The sequence below is a fragment of the Loxodonta africana genome, chromosome 3 (assembly GCF_030014295.1).
Source record: "Loxodonta africana isolate mLoxAfr1 chromosome 3, mLoxAfr1.hap2, whole genome shotgun sequence".
NCBI lineage: Eukaryota > Metazoa > Chordata > Mammalia > Proboscidea > Elephantidae > Loxodonta > Loxodonta africana.
The window spans coordinates 209315737-209343587 of record NC_087344.1 but is presented as its reverse complement, the minus strand read 5'-3'; the positions used below and the strand labels follow the sequence as shown (position 1 = coordinate 209343587).

Here is a 27851-nt window from a genome sequence, read left to right as displayed (position 1 = left end):
TTTCACTAGTGGGTTGTTGACCACCTGGCTTATTTTAAACTTCAAGTGCTAGTAAAACTGCAGTTCTGTGCCCTTGATGTATCTCTTACATCTCTCAGGCTGTAAGTTCACTGCATTCCTCTGCTTGAAATTTCTGCTTTATAATCAATTCAGGTATTGTTTTGTGTGAAATGCTTTCAAATATGGCTATAAAAGGTTCGCTGAAACCACCATTTTGAAAAACCTTATCTTGTGTTCCCAGGGTGGTATCTGAGTGCTCAGGTGATGATATAAGTGACAAAATTATGTTGCATCAATTTTATACACAGGCAGCTGTGTCCCATGTGTGGGAGAAACAAGAGCAAATGAAGGAGCCGTGGGGCCCTTTGGTGTGAGCACCGTATGCACTGGCTTTTCCAGGATAACCTTGATATAGACTTTTTTTAAATAATAAAATACACTGAAAGCCTTTTCATATATGAATTCATAAACCCACAATAATTGTTCGTTTCTTTAACTAAATTATTGTTTCAAAATTACCACCGTGAGTTTATTGGGAAACTTTTTAGAGCTGACTCTAGCGTTAAACTTCCCTTGCTTCCGCTTCTCATGTACTTAAAGCGTAAGTCAAGGCTCTTAAACGATACAAGTAACTTGGGAGTTAACTCCGTTGTGGTATCTCACTGGTGCCACTGAAAAGATATTTTATACCAAGTTGCAATAATTTTCACTTATAAAAGCTTACTTCGCTCTTAGCTAAACTTTACTTCCTGGATTTAAGGGTCCTTAGCACTTTTTTTTTTTTTTTTGGCACCTAGATTCCCTATTTCTTTCTTGAAACTAGAGCTATTTTTACAGATTGCAGAGAAGCAGAATTTTTTAAAGCACAGTTCTCGTTGCATTTGAAATAAAGAGTTTTTCTCAAGGTACTTCTACCTCCGCATAGTCATGCTGAATGACAGCACTTGCAGGTGGTAAATCTCTGTACTCACTGAGAGCACGGCTGGGAGAGACTTCAGTTTCCAAGTCAGATGATAAAAATCTCTGATTGGAATTCTTAGAGCCTATTTCACTGCCGGACTGGCATTTTGAGTTATAGAGTAAGAAGTCTGCTATAAACCTAACGCATTCTTCATTTGGATTTAGCAACATAGTATTCTCAAGGAGCTTATCTAAGCATTCAGTGACTTCTGTGGCACTGGCACATAACAAACTCAGGTTATTCTGACCCAGGCCATTCCCAGTGACCTTTATAAATGATGTTTTGGGTTTTGTACTTCTAAGGAGCTGGGTCAGCATTTTTAAAGGCCCTGATAGATATAACTCAGTCTGCTAGACAAGACCTGGGGCCACTGTGGAGCAGGGTAATTAATGCTGCCTCTCAACGTAGACCTATCCCAGGCCTGACTTGAGTACTCTCTGGAGGGATGACGCGGGACACTGTTCTCCAGTCTGCCTTTGCCTGAATGTCAGGTTTCTTAACTGCCAAGCTCCTAATTCCAAGCAGCTGTCTTGAAAAATACAGTATCAGCTATTTATGCAGTTGATCAAACTGTACGTAGCTACCTATATGGACAAATATATGAGGTATCTGTTCTGTGCCTTTTGTCCTAAGGAGCTTATTGTCTAGTCTAGGGACTAAGATTTGCAGATGTCAAACAAAGGCTGATACAACAGAATGTCTTATTAATGGGAGGCCAAATAAGTGCTTACAACAGTGAACATGGATGTATCCCCCAGAAGTTCCAAATTCTTAGAACACTCCTAATTTTAAATATTATATCCAGTTGCTCTACAATCCATCAACCGCGTTTAGGACCTGCCACATCTTTCAGTTTGCTTTTAGCACTGGGGAGTAACACTCACGTGACTAAAAGGAAAACAAACAAAAAAACAAGAAAACCTCTCAGACTGTATGTTTAGGTTTTGAGTTAGAAAAGTACCAGAGCAAGAGGGCATTGGAAAGAGGGGAGGCTTTTGCATGTTGATATAAAATAGGGGGCCCACTGGGATTTATCAGTGGGCAAAACCCCATCAAGTGTTAGAAAAATTAACTTTAAGCACATGCTTTTATGAGAATGGGTTGATAGTGTCTTGTGTAAAGACTAGGATAAATGTAAGCGCTTGTTAAAATAACCTAAGGTGTTGCTGAACCAAGGGTCAGTAATTATCGTCCAAGCCCAGAGCAAGGTAGAAGTGGAACAAACTGGTATGAACTAAAGGATAACTCATCACAGGCATGTTCAAAGATCATACACAAGAGAGGTCTTTCCAAGCCAAATGACTCTGGGAGCCTAAAATAGAGCCATAATTAAGCAATAAGACATGACAGGGAGCACATTTCTCAGTGATTATAGCATGCCTCCAGGGATAAGTCACTAGGCCAAAGGTTCATGTGAGGACTGAAATAATAACCCTGCAATGTATAGTCAGTGATGTTAGGAGAGGGAGAAGCAGAGGGAAATGAATAATGGGAGTGAGAAGAGTCATTTTATGAGCTCTTGCAGCTATTGTGTAACACTGCCATGTGTGGAGTACATGTGGCCATCAGTTGTATCTAGCCTTCTAAAGCTGTGCATTGACACCAGAGCCTTCACTGAATTAAAACTTCAGCAGAATTGGCTATCTTCTCTTTTTCATAAAAATAGCCAAGCAAAAACAGGCAATGAAGACAAACCTGAGGCTCCATAGGCATTCTGAAAGAATCATAATTACAGTTGTTTAGACCTGAATTTCACAACTGGAAAACAGCTGAAACAACCACAGTTGAGTCTTTTTTTATGTTCAATATTTTGGCTCATGTACCTCATGTGCATTTCTCTCAAAAATTGCCAATAGACATAGATAGCCCCAGTGTCACATAGCTACAAAAATATCTCCAGCCTTTTAGTCCAAGCTTTTCTTCCCCACCACTATCCTGTTGGTGGAAGAGAAGGAGAACCCTAGTCCTACTGACCGACTAAATCCCTCACTATGGTGGGGACAAGTCTGCCTTTTACCAAGATGAGAGCTGAGATACCTAGTACCCACAGGGTGGGGCAAAAAAATTTCCAAACGTTGACAGAGGCCCTGAGAAGCCCTGAGGATAGAGACTGCTGTCTTTATTACTAGATTCCTCTCCATGTTTCTATGATTCTTATTTATTACCTCAGAACGTAGTTAAAAATCTGAGCCATACCCAGAGAACAGTGTCTTCTGTGGTTCTTAGGGTCTCCCATGGCACAGGACAGAGCTGTACCCTGGACATGAGACTGGACAAACACTGACTTCCGTGACACAGCCTGGTCCCTATTTCAGGTGACCACTGTTGTTACTGCCTCTCAAAATCTCTTAGAAAAAGATCTGAAGGCAATTATTTAGATCTTGGGGAGACTTTAAGTCAGGAGTTTATTTCTCCCAAGAGTGTCTACATTTTAATGTAATGGAATATTTCAAAGTAATGTATTTTCTTAAAGAGTCCTGGTGGTGCAACTATTAAGCACTTGGCTGCTAACCAAAAGGTTAGTGGTTTGAACCCACCAAATATCTCCATGGGAGAAAGACCTGATAAGCTACTTCCATGAAGATTACAGCCAAGTACTATCACTGAACATTTTGACTAAAGATCCTGTAGAAGATTGCTCATCAAATGGGGGAAATACAGAACAGAATTTCAAATTCTCATGGACTCTACATTTTCTAGAGCCATAGAGGTTGGATGAATCCTTGCAACTCTTCCCTGAGATACTCTTTGGACCTTGAACCAGGAATGTACCCTGTAGTTTTCTTAAAACCAAACAGTGGTTTAGCTTAACTAATAACAATGTCTGGTTTAGCATTGTGCTCTTTCAGGATCTGTCTGTATGGGATCAAACTGACAACGGCAACTTGAAAGATGGGAATCTTAGTGGGCAGTGAGTTTATGTTAATGGGGAGGAACGACTCAGAAAAGGAGGGTGAGAATAATTGCACAACTTGAATGTAACCCAATGTCATTGAGTTTACATGTAGAAACTGCTGAGTTGGTGTACGTTTTGCTGTGTATATTCTGAACGGCAGAATTTAAAAAAAAAAAGATTACAACCAAGGGACCATATGGGGTGGTTCTACTCTGTCATATGGGGTTGCTATGAGTCAGAATCAACTTGATGGCACCTAACAACAATGGAAGCCTTAATCCTCTAAAGGAATCTCAAGTGTCAGCATGTGTAAAAATTAGTGGGGGGAGTAGTGCTGCCTTGAGAGGACTTGGAAACATCCTAAAATCATATTCTGCTATATGGGCTGTGAAAAAAATTTCCTGAAGCATTAATCGCCTGTGCTAAATAGTAAACTCCATTTGAGGAAAACGAGCCCAATGTGTCCTCGCCCAATTTCCTATTGCTAGTGCAGCGCTGTTAGAGAAGTGAAACCAACTCTGCCATTCTAGCTACATGTATCACTTATTTATGGCTGCATGACAATCCACCCACAACTTAGTGTCTTAAAACAACCACCAGTCTATTTGCTTATGATTCTTTGGATAAGCAATTTGGTGTAGGCTCAGCTGGGGAGTTCTGCTGGTCTTGCTGGGGATCACACAGCAAGATACGTCTACAGTAAATCTGGTGGCTCACCTGGGGCTGGATGGTCTGAAATGGCTAAGACAGCCCCACTCACATTCTGGTAGTTGCTGCTGTTTATCACCTCAAGCTTTCCATTTAGTCTCTCATCCTCAAGGAGGCTAGCTTGGGCTTCTATTTGTGGAGGTCCCAGAGTTCCAAGATGGCAAAAATGGGAGTTGCAAGGATTCTTGAGGTCCAGGCTCAGCAGCCACATACATCATTTCTGCTACATTTCACTGGTCAAAGCAAGTCACAAGACCAGCTCAGATTCAAGTGATGGGTAAATGGACTCTGCAACTTGATGGAAGGTACAGGAAAGTCACATTGTAAAGGGGCATTCATATAGGGAGGGAGGAATCGTGGCCATCTTTGCAAACAATCTAAAATTAGCACAGTCCGCCCCCGGCTACAATAGTTCACATCAATTCTGTATGCAAAATGCATTCACATCCTCCCCCAAAAGTCTCACCTTATTATGGTTTCAGGCTTGAGGTCTGGGATCTCATCATCTAATCAAGTACAGATGTGGATGAGGCTCCTCAGTGTGCTACCTTGAGTGTGTCTCCTCTTAAGGCTTATGAACTAAAATGTAAAATTAGCTGCCCCCTCCTCTAGCCCCATATCTCAACATAGAGTGGTGAGACAGGGACGAAAAACCAAAATCCGCTGCCATTGGGTCGACTCCAACTCATACCAACCCTATAGGACAGAGTAGAACTTCCCCCTAGAGTTTCCAAGGAGCACCTGGTGGATTGGAACTGCCGACCTCTTGGTTAGCAGCCGTAGCACAACCACTACGTCACCAGGGTTTCCCAGACAGGGACAAGATACCTTTAATATTACCTTTAATATTACTCCCTTTGAAGAAGAAGAACAGGAGACACATTGGTGATACTGATTCATAGAAATTCTGAAATGTAGCTTGGTACAGGTTGTCAGGGCTCCTTCCTCTGGGAACAGGAGAATTCTTTGATTAAGGCCTAGTTTTGCTCCCTAGGAATGGTTTACTAGTGTTCTCCACAGCTCTTGGCTCCATGCTCTGAGATGTCTTTCTTTTTCCATAAGAAATGGCCCATGTTTTCAGCTGAGCAGCTTTCATAGCCTACATCCTTCCCATAGAGATTTGAGGGCCCAGGGTCCTCTTTTTGTTTGAAATGTCTTGGTTTTAGTTTAAGATATTGGTGCTTTTGTCAATACAACTCTCTTAAAAACTTTGTAGGTTTCCTTTGAATCTTCTTGGGGTTCACTCATAATACCAAAGCTACATTCATAATTATTTTTGATGAAGACCTCTCTTGCCTTTGTGTATGTCAGGCAGCTGTGAGACGATGCCCTTAAGATTGTTAGAAGAACTTGTGTCTAACTGAGAGATTCTACTAGGCGCCATACTTTCATAATCTTCTGCCAGCTGAAGAGGCCGGGGGATGAGAAACAGTTTTATTTTCCAACCTGGTGAGTACTAAAAAACAAACAAAAACACTCACTGCCGTCAAGTCGATTACCAACTCATAGCGACCCTGTAGGACAGAGCAAAACTGCCCCATAGAGGTTCCAAGGAGCACCTGGTGGATTTGAACTGCCAACCTTTTGGTTAGCAGCTGTAGCTCTTAACCACCAGGATAATTTCTCTAAATTTGGCTTGCAAACGGAAACAGTTCATTCTATTCTTATAGTATCTCTCTTTTGTACTATCTTAATATATGCATCTAAAGAATTAGTTGCCATCTAGTCAACTCCAACTCAAAATCACCTGATGTGTGTCAGAGCAGAACTGCGCTCCACAGGATTTTCAATGGCCAATTTTTCAGAAGTAAATCACTAGGCCTTTCTTCCAAGGCACCTCTGGGTGGATTTCAACATCCTTACATATATCTAGAAGCACTCAGTTGACACTTTCACGATTCTGTCTAGAGATCTTGTTGTGTTTACGTGTCATCGAGTCGGTTCCAATTCATAACAACCCCATGCACAACAGAACGAAACACTGCTGAGTCCTGCGCCATCCTCACAATTGTTGCTATGCTCAACCCTATTGTTGCAGCCACTGTGTCAATCCATTTTGTTGAGGGTCTTCCTCTTTTTCGCTGACCCTCTACTTTACCAAGCATGATGTCCTTTTCCAGGGACTGATCCCTCCTGATAGCATGTCCAAAATATGGGAGACATAGTCTCACCATCTTTGCTTCTAAGGAGCATTCTGATTGTACTTCTTGCAAGACAGATTTGTTTGTTCTTTTGGCAGTCCATGGTATATTCAATATTCTTCACCAGCACCACAGTTCAAAGGTGTCAATTCTTCTTCAGTCTTCCTTATTCATTGTCCATCTTTTGCATCCATATGAGGCAATTGGAAACACCGTGGCTTGGGTCAGGCTCATCTTAGTCCTCAAGGTGACATCTTTGCTTTTCCACACTTTAAAGAGGCCTTTTGCAGCCGATTTGCCCAATGCAAAGAGATCTCCTTAGTCATGAATTTATTAGGTAAACGTTCTACGTTTTCAGTTCTCTCAGGTGAGATTTTTGCCAGTTGTTCCACCACTAGCTAACACCGGTTGCCCATTTTCCTGCTTTTTCTAGCCTGTATCTGCTGGTTGGTCCCAAAGTCAAAGCCTTACACGTTAGGTTTTTGTTCCGACAGCATCCCACTTTTAGGTACCAATTTCTGCATCGCTTATCTATTGCTGTGTAATAAGTCTTCCTCCAAATCAATGGCTTACCTAAAACTGTACACCTGGAAAGGGTGAATTTCTCTCTGTATGTTCCCTGAGTGGGGCAAATGGTTAAACGCTTGACTATTAGCTGAAAAGTTAGGAGTTTGTACCTACCCAGGAACCCGTTGCCATCAAGTCTATTCCAACTCATAGCAACCATACTGAGCAGAATAGAATCGCCCCAGATGATTTCCAAGGAGCGGCTGGTGGATTCAAACTGTCCACCTTTTGGTTAGCAGCCGAGCTCATCATCACTACGCCACCAGGGCTCTGAACGCACCCAGCGGTGCCTTGAAAGAAAAATCTGGCGATTTGCTTCCAAAACGTCACATCCTTGAAATCTCTGTGGAGCACAGTTCTACTCTGCACACAGGGGGTCACCATGAGTCAGAATCAACTCGACAGCAACTGGTTTGGTTTTCAGTTTTCACTCTATATAAATCATGCCTCAATAAGCCTGACCTTAAGAAAAAATGTTGTTGTTGTTAGGTGGTGTTGAGTTGATTTTTGACTCATAGCGATTCCATATGACAGAATAGAACTGCCCATAGGGTTTTCTAGGCTGTAATCTTCATACGGGAGTAGAATACCAGCTCTTTCTCCTACAGAGCTACCGGGTGTATTTGGGCCACCAACCTTTCCGTTAGCAGCTGAGCACTTAACAGTTGTACCACCTGACCTCCTTTAAGAAGAGAGAGGAAAAAAAAAAAAAAAACCTTTGCCTGTCCAATTGATTCTGACTTATAACGACCCTATAGAACAGAGTAGAACTGCCCCATAGTGTTTCTAAGGCTGTAAATTTTTACAAAAGCAGACTGCCACATTCTTTGTCCTGTGGAGAGGCAGGTGGATTCAAACTGCTGACCTTGTGCTTAGCAGCTGAAAGCAACATTAACCACTGCACCACCAGGGCTCCTCAAGGAAAAATGGTGACTTAAAATAACCATTTTATTTGCTCACATTCTGTGAGTCAGTAATTTGGGCTGGGATCAGATGGGTTCTTCTGCTGTTCTATCCACAGAATCCAAAACAAATAAAATTGCTGTTTTAAGACAGTAAATAAGTTTCAGGGGGGTTGTTATTATATCATGTTATTGTTGCATGTTGTCGAGTCAATTCCAACTCCTAGCAACCCTGTGAGATGATGTATCATAGTAGACTGAATCAGTGGTTCTTGCATGTTCTGGGAGACAACAAAAAAGGGGCTGTCTACAAGGAAATCAGCCACCCATGGGGTGCTTTGCAGAACTCTGCCCCATAGTGGTGGATGCCACATCTAAATGATGCCTGAACCATCCACTCAGAACATCCATTTGGTGAAGTACTCAGTGCGGTGCACAGAGAGTTGCTCAAATGGCTACCTGGAGGGAGGCTAAGTTACTTTCCCAGAATCACATGAGGCCCTCAGCACGCCTCAGGATTTGGTCCTTGGTTGGTATCTGTCCAGCTTGGCAACCTCTATGCTGTGTATGGTACAATCTGGTCCTTGGTGCTCAATCCATGTGGATTACATCTTCATTCCTTAGCTTAGACCGTGGGATCCCTCAATGTCCGGCTCTCTTGGCTACATCTATACCTTCCACAGGGTCACGGAAAGTATTAGACTCACCTCCCTCACCTCTCCGGGACTGTGGTAAACTCTGTGAGGTAATCACAGTCCCTTCTGTTCTAGATATGCCAAGCACAATGATGGAAACGAGGGATCTCTCTGAGGTTCGCCATTTCCTTTTCAGTTCCAACAAAGAAGCCAGGAGCAGGTCTCCTTGTTCTCAGAACCTGAGAAACCCTTGGTCATGCTGGAGCTCAGCCTGTGAAGAAGGCAGGAGGAGCATGCAGGAGCTCTTTGTCAAGGACTTATCAGCATCTAACTCTCTTGCTTCACTCTAGAATCACCTACTGTCCCCCAAACCAAAAAAAAAAAAAACTTATTGCCGTTGATTCAATTCAGACTCGTACTGTCCCCCAGCCAGGGGAATTTTTATCTTACGAGGGCAGGAAAAAAACTGGCTTAAATTGATCAAATATCCTTCCAAATCTTTTTTGTCTGAAGTCTGAGTCTCAACTTTTTAAAGTCAAAAGCCAGGAATTTGTCTCTTTTGTTCTCTGGTTCTGTTGTGACAACCCTCCCTGAAGGCAATGAATGACTCATGGTCTAGCTGCCCAGATGGGGGAGGGTCAAGGGTAACAGGAAATCATGGGGAAAATCACGTTGGTTAATACATCAAATTATTATCCTGCTAAACTTGAATTTCTACTCTCTTTCTAGAATATTCTCTGCTCAATGGAGATGAACATGTCCTTCTACTTTCTTACAAACCTTTCTGCATTGGATAGGGTTCTTTGGGTGTAAGTAATAGAAATCAAGTCATTTTTGCCCTCCCTCCTGCAAGAAAATGAAATGCAGATGCTGGGAGAAGAGGTGGGAAGAACGGGACTCTGAGATAGAAATGTAATTGAGCTTCATGAAGGCACCAGAGACCTGAATTTCCATCAGAACCTTGCTTTCTCTGGTTTCTGCTCTCTCTGCATGTTGACTTTATCTGATCTCTTTACAACTTTCTCTGGCCCTAAATTTGTACTCCTCCTCCTACTATGCCGAGACTGAAATCTCTTGTTCTGACTTCTGAATTCTAATAGAAGGGACTCTAACCAGGTCAATGCAATCAATGGCCAATCAACTGCAGCTGAGGGAGAGGGTGTCTGGGAAGACCAGATTCCAATTTATAAAGTGGCTGCAAAGTGTCCACCACCAACAGAGAAAATGCTTGAAAAAGTGGAGGCTGGGCAGACAACCTCTTAGATGTCCAGTACACCATTCCCTAAATGAAAGTGAATTCACCTCTACTGAATTACCTTAGTGAAAGAAAGGCCTGGTGATCTGCTTTGGTAAAGATTACAGCCAAGAAAACTCTATGGAGCAATTCTACTCTGTAACACATAGGGTCACCATAAGTCAGAATTGACTTGATAGCAGGCAGCTTGGTTTTGGTTAAACTACCTTAGAACCTTATCTGCACCCACCATGTAGCACTTTTTATACTTCTTTCATTTATAGATATTTATGGATCTGTCTCTTTCATCTAATGCATCACCTGCAACTTGTGGGCAAGAATTTAGTTTCCCTTCCCTGCAAAGGCACAGCCCTGCACACACTAGGTATTCAAAAGTATCCGTTGAATGTTCAAATGAATAAATAGAAAGAGCTAATTGAATCTATAAGACTCAGCAATCATTGGACCCACCACTTGTCTGTGAGCTTATTCTACTGCTGTGTCTTGCATGTTACTGTGATGCTGGAAGCTATGCCAGCAGTATTTCAAATACCAGTAGGGTCACTCATGGTGGACAGGTTCCAGCAGAGTTTCCAGACTAAGACTGGGAAGAGGGCAATGAGGACTCACTCTGAAAAAAAATTGACCATGAAAACCTTATGAATAGCAGTGGAACACTGTCTGATACAGTGCCAGAAGATGAGCCCTCAGGTTGGAAGGCACTCAAAATACGGCTAGGGAAGACCCGACTCCTCAAAATAGAGTCGACCTTAGTGATATGGATGGAGTAAAGTTTTCAGGACCTTCATTTGCTGATGTGGCACGATTCAAAACGAGGAGAAAGATCTGCAAATACCCATTCATAATCAGAAAGTGGAATGTACAAAGTATGAATCTAGGAAAATTGGAAGTTGTCAAAAATGGAATGTATAAAGATCGATATCCTAGGCATTAGTGAGCTGAAATGGACTGGTATTGGCCATTTTGAATCAGACAGTCATTTGGTCTACTATGCTGGGAATGACAAATTGAAAAGGAAAGCATCACATTCATTGTCAAAAAGAACAGTTCAAGATCTGTCCTGAAGTACAACAATGTCAGTGATAGGATAATATTAATATACCTACAAGGAAGACCAGTTAATATGACTGTTATTCAGATTTACTCACCAACCACTAAGGCCAAAGATGAAGAAAGTGAAGAATTTTTACGAACTTCTGCAGTCTGAAATTGATCAAACATGCAGTCGAGATGCATTGATAATTACTGGTGATTGAAATGCAAAACTTGGAAACAAGGAAGGAGGATCAGTAGTTGGAAACATGGCCTTGGTGATAGAAATGACACTGAAGATCACATAGCAGAATTTTGCAAGACCAATGACTTTTTCATTGCAAATACCTTTTTTCAACAACATAAACAGTGACTTAAACAGTGACATAAACGTGGGCCTAGCCAGATAGAATACACAAGAATCAAATCGACTACTTCTGTGGAAAGAGACAATGGAGAAGCACAATATAATCAATCAGACCAAGGTCAGGCACCAACTGTGAAATAGACCGTCAATTGCTCATGTGCAAGTTCAAGCTGAAGAAAATTAAAACAAGTCCAAGAGAGCCAAAGTACGACTTTGAGTATATCCCATCTGAATTTAGAGACCATCTCAATAATAGATTTGTCACATTGAACACAAACGACCCAAGACCAGATGAGTTGTGGGATGCCATTAACGACATCATAAATGAAGAAAGCAAAAAGTCATTTAAAATACAGGAAAGAAAGAAAAGACCAAAATGGATGTCAGAAGAGGCTCTGAAACTTGGTCTTGAACATAGAGTACCTAAAGTGAATGAAAGAAAAGATGAAGTAAAAGAACTGAACAGAAGATTTCAAAGGGCAGCTTGAGAAGACAAAGTAAAGTATTATAATGAAATGCGCAAAGACCTGAAGTTAGAAAACCAAAAGGGAAGAACATGTTTGAAGTTTCTCAAGTTGAAAGAACTAAAGAAAATAGTCAAGCCTCCAGTTGCAATACAGATTCTATGGACAAAATATTGAATGATGTAGGAAGCATCAAAAGAAGATGGAAGGAATACAGAACCACTGAGCCAAAAAGAATTGGTCTACTTTCAACCATTTCAGGAGACAGCATATGATCAAGAACTGATGGTACTGAAGGAAGAAATCCGAGTTGCACTGAAGGCATTGGCAAAAAATAAGTCTCCAGGAATTGATGTAATACCAACTGAAATGTTTCAACAAATGCAAGCAATGCTGGAAGTGCTTACTTGTCTATGCCAAGAAATTTGGAACACAGCGACCTTGCCAAACAATGGGACATATTTATGCCCCACTCCAACAGAATGTGGAAATTATCAAACAATATCAGTAATATCACACGCAAGTACAATTTTTGCTGAAGATAATTAAAAAACATTTACAGCAGTACAACAGGCAACTGCCAGAAATTCAAGCTGGATTCAGAGAGGACAGGGAACTAGGGGTATCATTGTTGATGTCAGATGGATCTTGGCTGAAATCAGAGACTACCAGAAAGATGTTTGCCTGTGTTTTATTGACTATGCAAAGGTATTCGACTGTGTGGATCATAACAAATTATGGATCATACTGCGACAAATGGGAATTCCAGAACACTTAATGGTCCTCATCAGGAACCCGTACGTAGACCAAGAGGCAATCATTCAAACAGAACAAGGAAAGGTATTTGTCAGGGTAGTATCCTTTTACCATATTATTCAGTGTGTATGCTGAGCAAATACCCTGAGAAGCTGGACTGTATGAAGAAGAAAGTCGCATCAGGATTGGAGGTAGCCTCATTAACAGCTTGCAATATGCAGATGACACAGCCTTGCTTGCTGAAAGCAAAGAGGACTTGAAGAACTGTATACTGATGAAGATCAAAGTGTATAGCCTTCAGTAGGGATTACAACTCAACATAAAGAAAACAAAAATCCTCATAAATGGACCAATGAGAAACATCATGATAAACTGAGAAACTATTGAAGTTGTCAAGGATTTTATTTACTCAGATCCACAATCAATGCCCATGTAAGCAGCTGTCAAGAAATCAAAAGACATATTGCATTGGGCAAATCTGCTGCAAAAGACCCCTTTAACGTGTTGAAAACAAAGATGTTAGTTTGAAGACTTAGGTGAGCTTGACCCAACCCCCAAAATGCCAAACCCATTGCCATCAAGTCTATTCCAACTCATAGTGATCCTATCGGACAGAGTGGAACTGCCCCTAGGGTTTCCAAGGAGCTGTTGATGGATTCAAACTGCCAACCTTTTGGTTAGCAGCTGAGCTCTTAACCATTGGGCCACCAGGGCTCCAAGCCATGGTATTTTCATTTACCTCATATGCATGGGAAAGCTGGACAGTGAATAAGGAAGACCGAAGAAGAATTGATGCAGTTGAATTATGATGTTGACAAAGAATATTGTATATACCATGGACTGCCAGAAGAATGAACAAATATGTCATGGAAGTACAGCCAGAATGCTCCTTAGAAGCAAGGATGTCAAGACTTTGTCTTCATATTTTGGACATGTTATCAGGAGGGGCCAGTCCCTGGAGAAGAATATCATGCTTGGTAAAATAGAGGGTCAATGAAAAAGAGGAAGATCCTCAACAACATGGATTGACACAGTGGCTGCAACAATGGGCTCAAGCATGGCAAGGATTGTGTGGATGGTGCAGGACCAGGCAGTGTTTCGTTGTGTTGTACATAGGGTCGCTATGAGTCCGAACCTACTCAACAATACCTAACAACAACAATTCATGGGCACTGTAAGGGAGAAATATAAACTATTTTGTGCTAGGTTGATATAATTTTGAAAAAATATCCTGATATCTTCAATTAGGCAGCACATTTGAAATTTTCTCTAGGCAGAGAAGGAGTTAAGCTCTTTTGCTCTGTTCATGGACTTCTGACATGATATAAAACACTACAATTTTGGCTTTTCCATTTTAGCTGACATAGTTTAAGTTGATGAATATTTTGATTTGTGCCAGTCTCAGGCCGTTTTAAATGCTATCCCTGCAGGAGCCAAGCAGCCCAGTCATAATCATAACAATATGCTTGTCAGTCAAAGGCACCGGAAGATTGTGTAGGTGCAAAGAAAGCATTTTCCCCTGAAAGGAAGCAGGGCAATTGAAATCACCTACTTTTCAAGGCATTGAAGTCAAAACTGTTACCAGCTTCATGGTGTGAAAATCCAGGTCTTGGCACCCCCTTGGTCAGACTCCAGTATGTCCTGGGGCTATCCAGCTAAAAAACAAGCTAGAGTCTAAAGTTCAGAAGAAATTAGACAAAAGGAAAAGCACAGCGATCAAGGTTGATTTCCCCATCATTATTTGCAGGTCACTGTTTCAGCAGAGAATATATAATGAAATTCCTTCCATCTCTGCAGCCAGTGCACCTTGGGATAGATTTGCAGAGCCAAGTAAATCAGAGAATTCTTGCAATTACACAAGACCTGGACAGAAGAAAGTGATTTTTTTTCCTGAATAGACTGAGCAATTAATACTTGGTAGAGTTGACCTAAAGGTTATTCCGTAGGAACTGTTTGCATTGTGGCAGGCAAAATGTAAAAATCCACATAGAATTGGTTCGTTAAAAAAAAAAAAAAAGAAAGAAAAGAAAAAGGCAGAAACCAGTGTGAGAGAAAGAAAGGAAGAAAGAAATGAACAGCCTGGAGAAACGGCTTTCAACATTGGAAGCGGCCCAGAATTATTTAGAACTTTGGGTATGTTGATGTCAGGACCTTATTTTTTCAACGTTACTGTGACCTTAACAACTCCAGCTGCTCTGCAAATTTGCTCAGCAAGCTTGCCCCACCATAAGAAAATGAAAAAGCAAATCTGGTATGGCTGTTCTAATTATATCAATAGCAGTTTTGTAAGGCAATGAACCAGTTAAATACAAAGTTACTATAATAGAAAGAACACCTTTCACCCCAAAGAATTCCATATACCCCATGCTGATATCAAAAGAGTCTCCTCATGGGAAAGAGCAATGTGGAAAGCAGAGGGGAACAAAAATCTGGTGTTCAGAGTCCACTGGGAGCTTCAGACAAATATGAAACAATGACTTCATGTAGTAGATAAATTTCTCACATTCTTCAACTAGTTTTATTGGCTAAATGCTCATGTATCCAGTTATATGAACACCAGCCCACCCAAAGAAGAATCTCAGTGGGTATTAGAAAAGATATCCAGAGTGGGAATCTAGTCTTTTCTCCAACAGTTACCAATGTTCTTATTCGTTGGTCGTTCTTACAATTGTCTAAAATACGTCCGAGATTATCCTCTATCTCACAGACAAAACCCAAAAAACCAGTTGCCATTGAGTTGATTCCAACTCATAGCCACTCTATAGGACAGGGTAGAACTGCCCCATAAGGTTTCAAAGGAGCAGCTGGTGGATTCAAACTGCCAAACTTTTAGTTCGCAGCCGAGCTCTTAACCACTGTGCCACCAGGATTCTATCTCACAGATAAAAAAGATAGAGGAAGGTAAAAATCTCTTAGAAATAATAGAGCAGGAGGACATTTACGATAATTATGTCTACATCCAACGTTCTAGGTGTTCTACTGCCCCAAGATGCAGTTCAAACTTTGGCATCCAAACCAAAAAGCCAAAGCTGTTTGGGTGGAATTGATTCTGACTCATAGCGACCCTACCATAATTTGTCCCAGATCTCCCTCTTTGGCTTTGTTTCCTGATTCTCTCCCTGAGACCCTTTCTTGTATGGGTTAAATTGTGTCCCTGTTGTGGACTGAACTATGTTCCCCCAGAATACATGTTGGAATTCTAACCCCTAAACCTGTGGATGTAATCCTATTCGGAAATAGGGTTTTCTTTCTTATGTCAATGAGGCCATATCAGTGTAGGGTATGTCCGAAACCTAATCACTTCTGAGATATAGAAAGAGCAGATTAGACACAGAAGTGAGCACAAGTTAGATGCCAAGTGAAGACTGCCGAGAAACTGATGAACGCTGGGGCTACAGAAGCTGAGACAAGGTCCTTCCCCCAGTGCCAAAGGAGAGAGAGACTTCCCCTATACCTGGTCCCCTGAATTCCAACACCTAGCCTCCTAACCTCTGAGAAAATAGCTTTCTGTTCTTTAAAACCACCCCACTGGTGGTATTTCTATTACTGAAGCACTGGGAACCTAACACAGTTCCCCAAAAAGATATGCTGCCGTCCTCACCCTTGGTACCCGTGAATGTGACCATATTTGGAAATAGGTCTTTGGAGATGTAATAAGTCCATACTGGAGTGGTGTGGGCCCTAATCCAATATGACTGGTGTCCTTATCAAAAGAGGAGGAGAGGTAGACTTGGAAGGAAGATGGCCATGTGAAGACAGGCAGAGACTGGAGTTACGCCGCCACAGCCAAGGAAAGGCTGGAGCCATCAGAAGCTGGGAGAGACCAGGAGGGATCCTCAGAGGCAGGCTTTAGAGAGCACAGCCCTGCCGACAGCCTGAATTCAAATTTCTAGCCTCCAGACTGAGACAATGCGTTTCTGTTGTTTTAAGCCACATAGTTGTGGTACTTTGTGATAGCAGCCACAGGAAATGATTATACTTTCCTTTCACTGAAGCCACTTCTATTCATTTTCCCTGAGCAGGCCAGGCCCATGTCTGCCTCTGCCCTTGGTGTGCACGTGTGCACCTCTCTCTCCTTGCCCAAGCCCGGCCCATCCTTCAGACGTGGTACCTCTATGAAACTCACGGCCTGACCCAGCCCTTTGCCTGGTCTCTCTTTTCAGGATACCTCTCAATTGGTGCTTAGTCTACCTTGCCCTATAATTATCTCTTATGAGTCCATTAGTCTTTAAAGGCCATGTGGTATAATAGTGAGCATATAGGCTTTGGAATTAGACAGACTTGGTTTGAAATCCAGGCTCTTTCCCTAATGAACTGTGATAATTGAAAGTCTCTGAAGTTTTATGTTTTCTTATATGTACACTGGTAATAATAACATCAAGTTTGCAGAGTTCTCGGGAGCATTAAATAAAGTAACATCTACAGAGTGCCTAGTCCTTTACAATGCAAAGTATGGCAGGACTTTTGTCTCTTGCTCGCTGCTTCATCTATGTCACCTAGATGAATTCCTAGCACATAGGAGGTGCTCAATAAAGGCTTATTGAATGAATTAATAATTATTTGGTGCTCAGTAAACATTGGTTCTCTTCTATTTTCTTTACTAGTCTGCAGTTCTGTGCAGGGCAGGGCTCGTGCATGCACCTCTTGGTGCACTCACTGGAAGGAGCTTTGATGAATATCTTCTCATGAGTCCTCATGAGTCCTTGATCTTCCTATTTGCTAGATAACTCCCCAAAGACACTTTAAGATCCATTTATCATGACAGCTAACCCATTTGCCTATGAGCTTCAAAGCAGCTTTCCCCTGATGGAAACAGGAGTAAATAATAATAATCTTGGGGAAGACCAGTGGATCCAGAGGAGGACGTTTGAAAAATATGGATTACTTACCAATCTTTCCTACCTGCCCCGCATGCTGAAAAGTATACCATATAACTCAAAAATTAAAGTCAAACCATTGATAATAGATAATAAAGGTATTAAAGAAGAAAAAAAAGGAGGGAGAGATGGAGAGTAAGAGAGAGGAGGAAAAGAAGAAAACCTTGAACATATTGCTGCTGCCTCAAGGTTGCATGTTTTGTGTTTGTTCCCAGGCCTCTAGTGACCATTCTGGCACAGGCTGGGAATAGCCTCAGAGGAGTTCTGAAGTCCCAGAAGGATAGTAGTATTTAAAGCCCAGACGTCTAATACCAGAGTCTCTCCTTCAGAGACCATGCCAAGCCACCACACATTTCCCATACCATCTGCCTCTTCTCTCTCTATCAGATTAAGAAAAGATCTGTGATCCTAGAAATATCCTTCTTGATTTTAACCCTGGGACTTCTCCAGATTTTTTTTAAAAAATCAGCTTTTCGAAAGGAGAGTCTGTGATGTCATACATCAGAAAGACAGTTTGGGGCAGTTAGGGCTGGCTTTCCCTTGGCATAATGGGAACCACATGCACCATTACGGATTTCTAAGGCTCCACTGAGGTGGGTACGTGTTGCTTTGAAGAAAAGGAAGCCATTTCCAACCACAGTTCTCCTGATTTATTCCCCTACCCCAGAAGTTCCAGATGGTTTGGAAAAGTTATGGTAACTGGAGAAGTGACAGGGGGTGAGAAAGGACAATTTTGTGAAAGGCTGCAAACTTGACTCTCACTTGAAGTCCTTGCCTCAGGCAATGTGTTCATTACAGAGCTTAAACCATGTTACTAGTTTAAGTCAGATTGAGGGTGAAAGACTACACAGCTTTATGAATTAGGACTGGATTGTTCTGGTAAAAACATTTTCTAAGTTGGCCAAACATAAATCAGTCATAACAAGGCACCTGCAATTACAGGCAGATTTAATGCCCCTCACCACTACCCACCCGTTCTCATTCCTCTACTGTTTGCATTTTTTCCAACCAGAAAAGTAGAAATCAATGAAGTTTTTTTTTTTTAAACACTTTGTACTCGGCCCTGAAAGACAGTAGAACACTCCAGAAAGACAGGTCTGCTGCACAGGGCACAGGTGACTTCATAGATCTTAGCAAGGAGGTAAGGAGCAGGCAGAGTCAGATGGTGACACAGAGGAGCTTTACATCAGACAGCAGGGAATGGAAGTCCCAGGTTTCAGGATAAAGGCCAAGAACTCGCATCAGCTGTCATCTGGCAGCTGGAATTCCACAATTTGGCCTCAGGGCTCCATGACTGCACACCTAAGCTCCTGACCTGGACCAGTGCCTCATCTTTCTCCTCTTACACTTTGGTCTGTAGATCTGCTTGGTTCAGGAGATTCTAGTCCCTCGTCTTTTCAAGAGACTGTTTATCTATGGGAAATCTTCAGAGATAATGCTTCTTAAACCACAGATTTTGACTTCGCTATGTTTCTTCATGATTGTGTTATTTTATTCTTGCTGTATCGAGAAAAAAAGGTCTCGCCTTTTAATCACTGCTCTATTTCCATTAGCAAATACCTTTCTTTTTCAAGTCCTACCAAAAACAGAAGAATAATAACACTGAAAAAGACACCAGGTTTATTTTGTCCTTTAGAAACCTTGTTAACTGGTCAAATAGGCCAGAAACCTTTTATCTACTAAATCCAGGAGTCTTGGTAAAGAACAAACAAAACAAAACAAAACAAAAAAAAACAACTGTAGGTGTGGCTGTTTTTAGGCTTTTATTTATTTATTAAAACTTGATTTAAACTGTCCGTTCTCATCATGTTCTCTGCCATTGGAAATATTTTTTTACAAGGAATATAACCTTCGTATTTTTACTATTTGTAATTAATCTCAGGTTGCTCACTTTTTCCATTGATTTATGCTGTTTTAATGTTCCATGTGGACTACTGCTCAGGTTAGTTACTGAGTTCTGAGATCAGATGTAAAACGATTACAGTCATGCATCTCTTAACATTAACAATACAAAAAAAAAAAAAACAAACCCAGAGCCATCGATTCGATTCCGACTCACAGTGACCCTATAGGACAGAGTAGAACTGTCCCATAGAGTTTCCAAGGAGCGCCTGGAGGATTTGAGCTGCCAACCCTTTGGTTAGCAGTCGCAGCACTTAACCACTACACCACCAGGGTCTCCAAACATCCACAATACATTCTGTAAATAGGACATTACGTGATTTGGATGTTGTGCAAACACCATGTTATATACAGGCAGTCCCCAGATTGCGAAGTCTGTCGAATTTGTGTATAAGTCACTAAAATGTTCGTCTTAGTATACAGTATATAGACTATCTTTCTGTGCATAAAAAACACTCCCAGATATGCCACTGTTGCTGTTGTTAGGTGCTGTTAAGTTGGTTCCAACTCAACAGAACGAGACACTGCCGAGTCCTGTGCCATCCTCACAATTGTTTTTATGCTTGAGTCCATTGTTGCAGCCACTGTGTCAATCCATCCTGTTGAAGGTCTTTATATTTTTGCTGACCCTCTACTTTACCAAGCATGATGTCATTCTCAAGGGACTGGTCCCAGCTGATAAGTACATAAGATGAAGTCTTGCCATCCTTGTTTCTTTTCTTTTCTTTTTTTTTTTAATAATTTACATTGTGCTTTTTTTTTTAAGTGAAAGTTTACAAATCAAGTCAGTCTCTCACACAAAAACCCATATACACCTTGCTACACACTCCTAATTACTCTCCCCTTAATGAGACAGCCCACTCCCTCCCTCTACTCTCTCTTTTCGTTTCCATTTCACCAGCTTCTAACCCCCTTCACCCTCTCATCTCCCCTCCAGGCAGGAGATGCCAACATAGTCTCAAGCGTCCACCTGGTCCAAGAAGCTCACTCCTCACAAGCATCCCTCTCCAACCCATTGTCCAGTCCAATCCCTGTCTGAAGAGTTGACTTCGGGAATGGTTCCTGTCCTGGGCCAACAGAAGGCCTGGGGGTCATGACCACTGGGGTCCTTCTAGTCTCAGTCAGACCATTAAGTCTGGTCTTATGAGAATTTGGGGTCTGTATCCCACTGCTCTCCTGCTCCCTCAGGGGTTCACTGTTGTGTTTCCTGTCAGGGCAGTCATTGGTTGTATCCAGGCACCATCTAGTTCTTCTGGTCTCAGGATGATGTGGTCTCTGGTTCATGTGGCCCTTTCTGTCTCTTGGGCTCGTTCACCTTGTGTCCTTGGTGTTCTTCACTCTTCTTTGATCCAGGTGGATTGAGACCAATTGATGCATCTTAGATGGCTGCTTGCTAGCATTTAAAACCCCAGATGCTGCTCTTCAAAGTGGGATGCAGAATGTTTTCTTAATAGGTTTTATTATGCCAATTGACTTAGATGTCCCCTGAAACCATGGTCCCCAGACCCCTGCCCTACTACGCTGGCCTTTGAAGCATTCAGTTTATTCAGGAAACTTCTTTGCTTTTGGTTTAGTCCAATTGTGCTGACCTCCCCTGTATTGTGTGCTGTCTTTCCCTTCACCTAAAGTAGTTCTTATCTACTATCTAATTAGTGAATGCCCCCTCCCACCCTCCTCCCTCCCCCATCTCGTAACCAGGAAAAAAGGTGTTCTTCTCAGTTTAAACTATTTCTCAAGTTCTCATAATAGTGGTCTTATACAATATTTGTCCTTTTGCAACTGACTAATTTCACTCAGCATAATGCCTTCCAGGTTCCCCCATATTATGAAATGTTTCACAGATTCCTCACTGTTCTTTACTGATGCGTAGTATTCCATTGTGTGAATATATCATAATTTATTTATCCATTCATCCATTGATGGGCACCGTGGTTGCTTCCATCTTTTTGCTATTGTGAACAGTGCTGCAATAAACATGGGAGTGCATATATCTGTTCATGTAAAGGCTCTTATTTCTCTAGGATATATTCCAAGGAGTGGCATTGCTGGATCATACGGTAGTTCTATTTCTAGCTTTTTAAGGCAGTGCCAAATCGATTTCCAAAGTGGTTGTATCATTTTACATTCCCACCAGCAGTGAAGAAGTGTTCCAATCTCTCCAAAGCCTCTCCAACATTTATTATTTTGTTTTTTGGATTAATGCCAGCCTTGTTGGGTGAGATGAAATCTCATTGTAGTTTTGATCTGCATTTCTCCAATGGCTAATGATTGTGAACATTTCCTTATGTATCTGTTAGCTACCTGAATGTCTTCTTTAGTGAAGTGCCTATTCATAACTTTTGCCCATTTTTTAACTGGGTTATTTGTCCTTTTGCAGTTGAGTTTTTGCAGTATTGTGTAGATTTTAGAGATCAGGCGCTGAACAGATACGTCATAGCTAAAAACTTTTTCCCAGGCTGTAGGTAGTCTTTTTACTCTTTTGGTGAAGTCTTTGGATGAGCATAAGTGTTATCTAGTTTTTCTTCTGCATTCTTTATAATGTTTGGTATACTGTTATGCCATGGGTTAGGGCTCCTAATGTCCCTATTTTTCCTTCCATGATCTTTATCGTTTTAGATTTTATATCTAGGTCTTTGATCCATTTTGAGTTAGTTTTTGTGCATGGAGTGAGGTATGGGTCTTGTTTCATTTTTTTGCAGATGGATATCCAGTTATGCTAGCACCATTTGTTAAAAAGACTGTCTTTTCCCAATTTGACTTGTTTGGGGCTACCGTCAAATATCAACTGCTCATATGTGGATGGATTTATGTCTGGATTCTCAATTCTGTTCCATTGGTCCATGTATCTGTTGTTGCACCAGTACCAGGCTGTTTTGACTACTGTGGTGGTATAATAGGTTCTAAAATCAGGTAAAGTAAGGCCTCCCACTTTGTTCTTTTTCAGTAATTCCTTATTGATCTGGCGCCTCTTTCCTCTCCATGTGAAATTAATGATTTGTTTCTCCATCTCATTAAAGAATGTCCTTGGGATTTTGTTTGGAATTGCATTAAATGTATAGATTGCTTTTGGTAGAATAGACATTTTTATAATGTTAAGTCTTCCTATCCACGAGCAAGGTATGTTCTTCCACTTATGTAAGTCTCTTTTGGTTTCTTGCAGAAGTGTACTGTAGTTTTCTTTGTATAAGTCTTTTACATCTCTGGTAAGATTTATCCCTAAGTATTTTATCCTCTTGGGGGCTACTGTAAATGGCATTGATTTGGTGATTTCCTCTTCGATGTTCTTTTTGTTGGTGTAGAGGAATCCAACTGATTTTTGTATGTTTATCTTGTATCCCGATACTCTGCTGAACACTTCTATTAGTTTCAGTAGTTTTCTGGAGGATTCCTTAGGGTTTTCTGTGTATAAGATCATGTCATCTGCAAACAGAGATACTTTTACTTCTTCCTTGCTGATCTGATGCCCTTTATTTCTTTGTCTAGCCTAATTGCTCTGGCTAGGACTTCCAGCACAATGTTGAATAAGAGTGGTGATAAAGGGCATCCTTGTCTGGTTCCCAATCTCAAAGAGAATGTTTTCAGGCTCTCTCCATTTAGGGTGATGTTGGCTGTTGGCTTTGTATAAATGCCCTTTATTATGCTGAGAAATTTTCCTTCTATTCCTATTTTGCTGAGAGTTTTTATCATGAATGAGTGTTGAACTTTGTCAAATGCCTTTTCTGCATCAATCGATAAAATCATGTGATTCTTGTCTTTTGTTTTATTTATGTAGTGGATTACATTAATTGTTTTTCTAACGTTGAACCATCCCTGCATCCAAAACCAAAACCCAACCCTGGTATGAATCCCACTTGGTCATGGTGAATTATTTTTTTGATATGTTGTTGAATTCTATTGGCTAGAATTTTGTTGAGGGTTTTTGCATCTACATTCATGAAGCATATAAGTCTGTAATTTTCTTTTCTTGTGGTGTCTTTACCTGGTTTTGGTATCAGGGATATGGTGGCTTCATAGAATGAGTTTGGTAGTATTCCATCCTTTTCTATGCTCTGAAATACCTTTAGTAGTAGTGGTGTTAACTCTTCTCTGAAAGTTTGGTAGAACTCTGCAGTGAAGCCGTCTGGACCAGGGCTTTTTTTTTGGTTGGGAGTTTTTCAATTACCTTTTCAATCTCTTCTTTTGTTATGGGTCTATATAGTTCTCCCTCTGTTTGTGTTAGTTTAGGTAGGTAGTGTGTTTACAGGAATTCATCCATTTCTTCTAGGTTTTCAAATTTGTTTGAGTACAGTTTTTCACAGTAATCTGATATGATTCTTTTAATTTCAGTTGGGTCTGTTGTAATACCGCCCATCTCATTTCTTATTCGGTTTATTTGCTTCCTCTCCTGTTTTTCTTTTGTCAGTTTGGCCATTGGTTTATCAATTTTGTTGATTTTTTCAAAAAACCAGCTTTTGGTCTTGTTAATCCTTTCGATTTTTTTTCTGTTTTCTATTTCATTTAGTTCAGCTCTAATTTTTATTATTTCTTGTCTTCTGGTGCCTGTGGGTTTCTTTTGTTGCTCTCTTTATATTTGCTGAAGTTGTAGGGATAATTCTTTGATTTTGGCCCTTTCTTCTTTTTAGATGTGTGCATTTATTGATATAAATTGGCCTCTGAGCACCATTTTTGCTGTGTCCCAAAGGTTCTGATAGGAAGTGTTTTCATTCTCATTGGATTCTCTGAATTTCTTTATTTTATCCTTAATGTCTTCTATAATCCAGTCTTTTTTGAGCAGGGTATTATTCAGTTTCCAAGTGTTTGATTTCATTTCCCTGCTTTTCCTGTTGATTTCCGCTTTTATGGCCTTATGGTCAAAGAAGATGCTTTGTAACATTTCAATGTTTTGGATTCTGCTAAGGCTTGCTTTATGACCTAATATGTCGTCTATTCTACAGAATGTTCCGTGTGCACTAGAAAAGAAAGTATAGTTGGTTGCTGTTGGGTGGAGTGTTCTGTATATGTCTATGAGGTCAAGTTGGTTGATTGTGGCATTTAGATCTTCCGTGTCTTTATTGAGCTTCTTTCTGGATGTCCTGTCATTCACCGAAAGTGGTGTGTTGAAATCTCCTACTATTATTGTGGAGCTGTCTAACTCACTTTTCAATGCTGACAGAATTTGTTTTATGTATCTTGCAGCCCTGTCATTGGGTACATAAATATTTAATATGGTTATATCTTCTTGGTGTATTGTCCCTTTAATCATTATATAGTGTCCTTCCTTATCCTTTCTGATGGATTTAACTTTAAAGTCTATTTTGTCAGAAATTAATATTGCCACTCCTGCTCTTTTTTGATTGTTGTTTGCTTGATACATTTTTTTCCATCCTTTGAGTTTTAGTTTGTGTCTCTACATCTAAGGTGTGTCTCTTGTAGGCAGCATATAAATGGATTTTGCTATTTAATCCATTCTGCCACTCTCTGTCTCTTTATTGGTGCATTTAGTCCATTTACATTCAGGTTAATTATGGATAGGTATGAATTTAGTGCTATCATTTTGTTGTCTTTTTTTGTGTGTTGACAGTTTCTTTTTCCCACTTGATTTTATGTGCTGAGTAGATTTTCTTCATATATTGTCCTTCCCTCATATTTGTTGTTGTTGATTTTGTTTCTGCTGAGTCTGTATTTTTCCCTTGTCTTTTATTTTGATGAGCAGGATAGTTTGTCTCCTTCATGGTTACCTTATTATTTACCCCTGTTTTTCTAAATTTAAAACTTTTATTTCGTTGTATCACCATATCTTCCTCTCCATATGGAAGGTGTATGATTACATTTCTTAGTCCCTGTTTATTATTTTAATTTTGTCTTCTTGTATGTAATAACATCACCGTTACCCTGTGTTGGGGTTTTTTTTTTTGGATTTCCCTGTCTGGGTTTTCTGGTTGCTCTGCCCAGTGTTCTAGTCTTGGGTTGATACTTGATATTATTGACTTTCTAACCAAAGAACTCTCTTTAGTATTTCTTGTAGTTTTGGTTTGGTTTTTACGAATTCCCTCAACTTGTGTTTATCTGGAAATGTCTTAATTTCACCTTCATATTTAATAGACAGTTTTGATGGATATATGATTCTTGGCAGGCAATTTTTTTCTTTCAATTTTTTAAATATGTCATCTCATTGCCTTCTTGCCTGCATGGTTTCTGCCAAGTACTCTGAGCTTATTTTTATTGGCTCTCCTTTGTAGGTGACTTTTTGTTTATCCCTCACTGCTCTTATAATTGTGACTTTATCTTTGGTTTTGGCATGCTTGATTATAATATGTCTTGGTGAGCTTCTTTTAACATCTACCTCATGTGGAGTTCGATGAGCATCTTGGATAGATATCTTCTCATCTTGCACAATATCAGGGAAGTTTTCTGCCAACAAATCTTCAACAATTTTCTCTGTATTTTCGGTTATCCTTCCCTGTTCTGGTACTCCAATCACTTCTAGGTTATTTCTCTTGATAGAGTCCCACATGATTCTTAAGATTTCTTCATTTTTTAAAATTCTTTTATGTGATTTTTCTTCTAATATATTACTGCCAAGTGATTTATCTTCGAGTTCAGAAATCCTAGCTTCTACTTGCTCAATTCTGCTAGTTTGACTTTCTATTGAGTTATCTAATTCTGTAATTTTATTGTTAGTCTTCTGAATTTCTGATTGCTGTCTGTCTGTGGATTTTTCTAGCTTATTGAACTTTTCATTATGTTTCTGAATAATCTTTCTAATGTCTTCAGTTGCTTTATCTGTGTGTTCCTTGGCTTGTTCTGCGTATTGCCTCATTTCCTTCCTGATGTCTTGAAGGGTTCTGTATATTAAACTTTTGTATTCTGGCTCCGGTAATTCCAGGAATGCACTTTCATCTAGAAGATCCCTGGATTCTTTGTTTTGACAGCCTGTTGAGGTGATCATGGTCTGTTTCTTTATGCGACTTGATATTGACTGTTGTCTAAGAGCCGTCTATAAGTTATTGTATTAGTTTATGCTTGCTTACTGTGTCGTAGCTGCTTGCTTTGTTTTGTTTTGCTATACCTAAATGGGTTGCTTGAATGAGATAGCTTATTTTTGACTTTGGAGCTCTGATGTCCCGTCCCCAGATGATTGGAGCTGTTATCAGGTATATCAGTCTAGGAGTCCATTCACTTGTATGAATTCAGCTCAGGTGTCCAGGTGGCTGATCATCAAGTGTGTGGTACAGGCTCTGTCCTACAGTCTTAGAGGGGCAGGGGTAATTGGTGTATATACCTGTATCTGATTGCAGCAGGGGGTCACACTCCGAACAAGGCAGGAGGCTGAGAACTGACCCCCAAGTGTCTCTGAGAAAAACACATCTCTATTCCCTAGAGCGTGCTGGTGGGTGGGTTCTGCAGACGGGCCATGGGCACCCAAAGTTTTTGGTTGGAAGGACTGGGGGGTACCAGTTATCTTTGGACTCCTGTCGGGGGTGGCTGCGTGACCTGAGTGGAGCTACCAGTCCTTAGGTCCCTGTTGTGGGTAGGTGAAGACCTTGTTTAACAGGCAAAGCAATGTCAAACATCAAACACCCACCTCTCCACTGCACGGCTGAAATGGTTGGAGTTTGCCAACAAGGAAGGGCCTATTCTCCCGAAATAGGCCCACACAGGTCCATGCAGAAGGGAAAGGTGCTTAAGGTCCACAGACAGTTTATGCCTGGACAGGAGCCACTTCTGTCCTGAGCTCCTCCGGTTAATGGAGCTGGGAAATTATCTTTTCCCCCCAGTTGCAAATTTTTTCCTTCCCCAAGGCCAGGAGGATGGCTCTAGGTGCTCACCAGGGTCTATCTCAGGTCCAGGGATTCAGCCGCTGAAGCTGGCTTGGGGTGGGGGGAGCAGTAAAATAAACGTAAGTACTTAGCTTTTGCTGAGAGCGCTCTTTTTCTCAGGTTCCCGAGGTGTGAGTTGTCTGGGTGGCTGGCTGCTTTTCCCTGAGGAAACTGCGGCCAAACGCTAGGACCAGCCCGCCGCTGCTGCTGCCACTTCAGGAACAGTGCCTGAGGGCTCCCCGTGATTCAGGTCTGGCAACTCCTCGCCACTTCTGAGCGCCCTCTTCCTCCCCCTGCCCCTCAGTTCATTGTCTAAGCTTGCCTTTGATGCTCAGGGCTCCCAGCTTGTCACAAATATAGTCTTTTCACTTGTTTTTTCGGGTCTTTGTTGGAAAGAGGGCTCAAGGGAAGCGTCTGTCTCTTCTGCCATCTTGGCTCTGCCGGATTTTCATTTTCTTTATGTTAAGGTATAACCCATACTGAAGGCTGTAGTCTTTGATCTTCATCAGTAAGTGCTTCAAGTCCTCTTCACTTTCAGCAAGCAATGTTGTGTTATCTACATATCTGCATATCACAGGTTGTTAATGAG

At 41.0% G+C, this 27851-nt stretch overlaps 1 protein-coding gene across 1 annotated transcript in view; it reads left to right on the top strand.

Moving 5' to 3' along the window:
• GORAB (golgin, RAB6 interacting) overlaps positions 1 to 16220 on the top strand; it is a 47444-nt gene extending 31224 nt beyond the window's left edge. Inside the window, exon 6 of the mRNA XM_064282942.1 lies at positions 5877 to 16220. The gene's annotated coding sequence lies outside the window, so the exon portion shown is untranslated. The remainder of the gene's footprint in view (positions 1 to 5876) is intronic.
• Positions 16221 to 27851: the final 11631 nt, after the last annotated feature.